The sequence below is a fragment of the Mya arenaria genome, chromosome 9 (genome assembly GCF_026914265.1).
Source record: "Mya arenaria isolate MELC-2E11 chromosome 9, ASM2691426v1".
Classification (NCBI taxonomy): domain Eukaryota; kingdom Metazoa; phylum Mollusca; class Bivalvia; order Myida; family Myidae; genus Mya; species Mya arenaria.
Window position 1 is genome coordinate 51,145,384 of NC_069130.1, and position 7,286 is coordinate 51,152,669.

Genomic DNA, 7,286 nt, shown 5'->3' on the forward strand with positions numbered 1-7,286 from the left:
GCCTCAATGAAAGCCATCTCATTTATATCATGAAATGAAATTGATTCTATTTATGTACTAGCCAATTTGAACCACGCCCCCCCCCCCCTAGGCCCGGGGAAAAACGGGGACTTTGACTTTTGTCCTGCCAATCCCAGGTAAAATCGCCGCCCTACGAGGACAAAGTGCTGGTAAAATCCCCACCAAATGCCCCCTCACCCCGGGACATTTTGTAATCTGAAACTGAATTCTTTCGAAGTGGGAGAGAATCAGGATGAGTCGCCATTTTTATAAATATCCCGCGAGATATCGTTAAACTTCGGGAAAAGGTTGGCTAAAACGCGGACGCAGACAGAAATTTCCAGGCACAAAGACACGGCCTATTTCCGGCTATTTTCGGCGCGAAAGCAAAACCACAGCATTCACTCGGCATTGTGGGGCCACCTGCAAGGTAAAACACGGCCAATTCCCCCAGCTATCTCTGGTATACCCCCGGACTTGGGGGGTGGGGGCATGGTTACAATTGACTGGTGCATAAAAAGGAAGAACAAGACATCTTAGTATATTTAATAATTTTTCGGAACAGTCATCACTAAAATGTCGCTTAATTAATATAAATTGTGACGTCATTGCCATTTGAACTCCTCGTTACGATTGTTGCGACGTATCACAGCCAGTTCGTGAAAGAGGCACGAAGTTGTAGACACCTGTGATGTCAGTAAAATTCTATGTTAAAGGCTCAAACGCATTTTAACTCGTTTTCGCTGTTACATCAATGACGTCATCGTCATTATTGGCAGTACAGATTCTTCTTCGAAAATCGTCCTAGATATTTAAATGAAAATTTAGTAGTTGTCGAGTTTTTTTCCTTAATAAAGGAGAGATAAAAAAACAACAGAAAAGCGTTGGCGCTGTTGTTTTGGTTGTGTAGACATAACTATTTATACTGTCATAATACTTAGACCTTTTACGTTTGTGCTTGACTTAAAGACGTATATACGAGGAGTGTAAAACTAACATGTAATATAACATACTACGCCTCATTAAGCAGATAACGCACAATGACAACGACAAAGTTAATGTTTTACATGGGACGTGGGAATTATATTTACCAAATCACTTACCGTGAACTTTTAAATGCGTGTATTAAATTTTATGTGTATGACTGTGTTACTGAAGGTAAATATTTTTTTTTAGAATTAGATCTTGTTTTTGTTTGTTTCATTAATAATTGTGTTACAATGAAATGGTTCAGTTTAAAACGTAGCTTAAATGATACGTAATACTGTAGGAGGATCCGCTTCGTTTAAGGTTTTAAGTCTTAACCTTAAAGTCTCATTATATTTAAGTGATGTACACTTATTAATTTATAGGCATTTCCAAATGATTTATTTTAACCTTTTTGACATCTTTAGCCACAAGAATGATAAAAAAATGTATTTATCGCAATTACAAAACAAAAAGCAAATCTTAATTTAGCGCTCACAACGTGTCATTACATTACATTAACTGTGTTTTCATCTTGAAAACACTGACTCAAGTTAAGTTTAGGCAAAAATGTTTTAATATTATTCTCGATTACGGCTAAGATCGCTAACGAAGCGGCCACAAGTTTCGATATAAATCATCATTACGCAAACTAATAAGATACTCTTAGGGCTTAAAGGGTTCTGCATTGCTAATGTTTTGAGATTAGAGGCCGTAATTAATCCCATCACGTTGATGAGCGTCTCTGAAGCCACCGATATTATCTGGGGCTGGACAATATTCAGTTCAATCAGTGACGACGCCTGAACCGCCAATACTGACAGACGTCAAAAAGATGCAGCGGCGCATCGGAAATGAACAGGCGTTTTGAGTGTCCGTTCAGACCGAATACAGCTACGGTGATGAGCAAGCATAAGTTTATGAGCCCAAGAATCTGCTTCACTATTCCGGGAACCAGGCCGATTATGACATCAACCTCGTTCACGACAAAGACGTTCAGTACCTCCTCCACGCCATGTATCCACGTCAAACATTAGTTTAGTTTAAAAATATTTATTTTTACAACGATTGTGAAACAAGTTATTACAACATTAAATCAATCACTCTCGTTGGACTGATTTTACGCGAGAGTGTGGTCTTATGTTGTGGGGGAAACATTAACATCAGGTATGCGGTAATAGCAGCCATAAGTAATGCCGTTCCTACCATATAGTAAACATTTTATGGAGACAACTAATTTTTAAGAAGTATGCACTCCCCTTTGCCAACATAGAGCCTCTGTTGTCAAAGGGGAATTCACCGCTTTCTTGTCGCAATTTTTTCGGACGCTTATTGTCGCCCTTGTCTGATAAATATCATCGGTTCCATTAAAGTATCTAATTATTGTATCCTCACTGTCACTGTTGAAAATCGGGTCTTTATTAGTTGTTAATTGTAATTTCTATGCGGGTTTAAATGGATGAGAATCGGTGTGAGCTTAGAAGAACGCCTCATTTTACTTACAATTTTATTTCGTTGAAGCTAAATTCGCTTAAAACGCAGGTAATGCACCAGTTAATTAATTGCAAACCACGCGCCGCCAGGTCCGGGGATATACCGGGAAAAGCCGGGAAAATGGACCGTGTTTTTACCTTCCAGGTGGCCCAGCAGTGCCGGGTGAATGCGGCCGTTGAATGGGCCTTACCTAGGGTCCCTGGGGTGCGGGGATTTTACCAGCAGTTCGTCCCTGCAGGGCAGGAATTTAACCCGGGGTTGGCTGGACCGAAAATCAAAGTCCCTGCTATTCCCCGGACCTAGGGGAGGGGGGCGTGGTTGGTCGTGGTTACAATTGACTGGTGCATAAGTCAATCATTAACGAAAGCAACGCGGAAAACAAAATGAATAGATTTAGTGACGTAGCCTAATAAATGAAATACATTGCATTATATTCTAGGATCTGAAGGGCTCTTGAAGGTGATGAACTTTCACATGTATATGTACACAATGATTCGAATTGCTGCGACATGTATGCTCGTTAAATTATTCTTTTTCGTCTTTTCTAAAAAGTCTGCAATTTGCATAACATGCTTAAACAATTACCCGCTAACGCACATGGGAATCAAAATAGCGGCGAGAGCATTACACTCGATCATGCGGATAAGACGGATAAGGCTCAAGACCACAGTTATCTGCCCCCCGTTGACCATAAGGCTCAAGACCACAGTTATCTGCCCCCGTTGACCCGGATCCGGATGTTAATACAGAAAAAAGCGTGCTTGTGTTCAAGTATCAATATTTTATTAAAATTGAATGAAAAAGAAGCAAAACATATTCTTTTTGCAGAGAACTTGACTGAATTTGACACTCTATTGCAGAAATTGATAGTTTTCAGTGTAAATATTGGAAAAATCATAGCTTGTGGAAGTCTGAAAAATAGTTATTTTTAAAAAAAATACCTACTTTCACTTTCAATTTAATGTTTGGAAATAGTTCCAAATGATGGTAACTAATGAATGAAAGCCTCACTTTCAATTCCAAAGTATAAATAGAGGGATTTTTAAACATAGGAAGCAGACCCAGGAGGAACTGTTGAAGAACCAGCCAGACAGCTCCCCCCCTCCCACCAAGCTGTCCACCAGGCCGAGCTGTACTTGGTGTTTGTCAACATGCTGTAATTTGTAAGTAATTCAAGATTTTATAATGGAAAATTGTATCCAAACTGAAGTATAAAGTAGTAAGTTTGGTCATATAAGCCCATTGAGACTGTTTGTTCCATTCCTAAATGAATTTCTTTCATGTTGTCAATCATTTCTGATGTGGCTTTGATAATAATATTATTTTCTAATGAAACTGCTGTCTTGTATCAATCTTTGGTCTGTATTGTGCATCTATTCACACATTTTGTTTGCTCTTTAAGCAAACATTACATCAATTGCAAATTCTATAAGCAATTAAACAAAACTTACTGCACATAGGATGTAGAATGATGTTTTATTTAGTGTGCATATGATGTTCAGCTTATGGACAAGAAAACATCTACTTTAACAATCACAGCAACATAATGAGATCCCAATTTTAAAGAAATAATGCCACCTTTCATTAATTCATTAATTCATTCTATCAATCATTCATATATATTCATTAAATCATTCATTTATTCAGTTTATTCATTGAAAAACTTGACATTTCTCAAGGCAAAAGAAATAAAAAGTGAGCAGCTTTAATAAAGAATAGAGCATTTTCCAATCATGCATTAAAAAAACAACCTTAATACATTATAAATGTTTTAAAAACCCTAATGTATTGCTTATTTTAATAGCCAGCCTGGTTGCTGTAGCCACAGAGGAATTTTCAAGGACAAGAACCAGTGCTGGTAAAATGTGGTCTCGTGTGGTTTTCCATACCGGCTCTCGGCAAGGATTTTCAAGAAAGGAATACCATCTCCAATTAGAAGAAATTCTAAGCATGTCTGGTTTGAATGCTTTCAAAATGCATCTGGGAACTCAATAAGATGAGATTTACCTTTGAGTTGTTAAAAACCGATTGCAAAATGTCCAAAAGACTATATATTTTATTAAATTTGTCCTGAAAATCTTTGAATTCATGAACTTTTCTGCATATTTATCACATTTATGACTATATTAAAGGTTGTGTATGCCTCAAATGAGTGTTTACATGTCTTTTTCAACCTTTAACAGTAGTGGCAGATAGTTTTATTTGTGTAAAACATTGCTTTTGTGTCTTGCTTGCAGATCATGATGTGCCAATAAGCTCCAGTTAGCTGCAGCCTTTTCCCCAGGCGGTAGTCCTGCAATCTGAATCCAGGAGATGCAACTCTGAATCCAATATTTCAGAAGAATGAAGATGTTAGTCAACTCTGTAGTACTTGTTTGTGTGTAAATGATTCCAATGAGTGAGATTTATAGCAAATCAGGTGTAAATAAGCAACTTATAGACAATGGTGAAGTGCTATACTTTGAATTTAATGCCAAATCTAGCCTTCAAAACAGATTCTTAAAGTTTTTTTGTTTGTTTTTAAATGGGCATAATAATGCTATCTCTGCATTTTCTACATCATGTAGCCATCTCATACATGAAAACACTAGCAGTTGTCATGAATCTTTAAGTTTTGGTGTTTTCTTGCCATTTCCTTTGTTGCGCCATTTGTCCCGGAAGCCAACAATTTGGCATATAGTGTCGTTTAGACTGTCTATTAACACATGATCACTAAATTTCTTGTGTTTAAACTGAACAGTTCGGTTACCTTTGTATATAAGTGGACCAGAAAAGCAAAATTTTGACAAGTTGAGGCATTTCAGTTTGGCTCTATGTCATTTTTTATATAAAACACTAAGCCGATGAAGTGGAAAAACCTTATTTTGCTTAGAAAAAAATCTTAAAAGAGTAGGCAGGCCATTTTTGTATTGCTGTTCTATAGACACCATTGAAAGCTACAAGGAAAACTTTACTTGGTCAAATTATTCCAATGCATAAGGAAAAAATGGCTCTTCAAAGGTTTGCGGCTTAACATTTGAGGGAAATGGCTGTTTCTGCTTTTTATGAAAATACCACAGGAGCTAATATTTGTCTCATTCATTTAGTGTTTGATATATCATTGCCAAACTTTCAGTATGTGTTGCTTATAGCCTGAAGCTGAACTATAGGAGTTTTGAAGTCTGTTTCTGAAAATATGTTGCTTAGATAGGCTCAAGACCACAGTTATCTGCCCCCCCGTTGACCAAGATCCGGATGTGAATACAGAAAAAAGAGTGCTCGTGTTCAAGTATCAATATTTTATTAAAATTGAATGAAAAAGAAGCAAAACATGTTCTTTTTGCAGAGAAATTGACTGAATTTGACACTCTATTGCAGAAATTGATAGTTTTCAGTGTAAATATTGGAAAAATCATAGCTTGTGGAAGTCCGAAAATTAGTTGTTTGTAGCCGATTGACTCCTTGGCAGAAGGGTTATGCATTTGAACTCAATTTTAACAGTCGGGTCAATGGTCAACATGGTGCTTTCTTGTGATTATATTTTGTGTCTTGAATTGTTCTAGAGATGCCATGTTCTTGTTTTTCAATTGGGATGTGTATAAAGTCAAAAGCCAGGTTAGTGTCTATATAAAACATATAGTAAAAATAACTGTGGTCTCACGCCATAAGTGCACCTGGCCCCAATATCACAAAAATACTCAGTCAAATCTCAATCTCAGTCTCAACTCATTTTTATCTACATTAAAACATACATGTAGTATGATTAAATATCTTGGATTTTTTAAATATTTTTCAATACGTATTTTCTCATATAATGTTTTGAAATGGTTTTGTCAATTATTCAAAGAAAACTTGTTTTAGAGCAAACAATATAGGTGAATTGTACTCAAGTACAGTTTTGGCTGTAGACTTATTTTCTCTTTGAGCCTAAAGTTTAAATCAACACACTAAATGATATATATTTTTTGGTTTTAAACGTATGAACACATATATTATTTTAAGAACTTTCTTATTTTATGTGGTTAACCGAGTTGAGACTGAAATTGAGTTTTGACTTAACCTTTTAGTCTTAATCTTTAGTTTTTAGCATAAATATTAAGTCTTATTGTGATACTAGGGCCTGAAGCTTTGAAACATGTTTTTTTTTCCTCTGAAATTGATACATGAAGATCCCGAAGTGATAACTTCTGTAATGTTACTAGTAAGGTTACATCCATACTCTTTGTAAGCGGATAATATACTCACTAGACTGATACTTCCTTCTTGAAACATGCTGGCTTGTGTGTGTGTATTACAAGATTTAGGCATTGCGGCTACCGAGACGTTAGGCGAGGTTACTCGTGTATTGACCTGAATTTGTGTTTGAATAATTTGCTTCCCTTCGCATGGAGTATACATAACATACAAAAAGACCATGATTAATGCATCTTAATGCAAATTAAACGCATAGCTATTTTAATTTATGAAGAGTTGTGATTTGCTGCATGGATTTGTTTAAAGGATGTAATAAATAATCAGTCTATTCATTAAATAAGTTTCATACAGATGATATTGAATACAAAATTAAGGTTGTTCTTGGATGACATGATACTACGCTGTTACACGTTTTTGTATAGGTAGCGTTAGGTTATTTTCCGGGCAGCCTTCAATAAAAAGACATCAAAGAAGTTTTTGAATCAAAAGTGACTGATAGGCTGTACTGATTCATCTATTTCATATTATGACTTCAAATTAGTAATATTTCAATAAAAAACACAATCCATACCAAAAAGAAGACATTTCAATATTTGATTTGTTATAATTTTCGAAACAGTCATTATTTCATCATCGCTTAGTCTTTGCGTGCT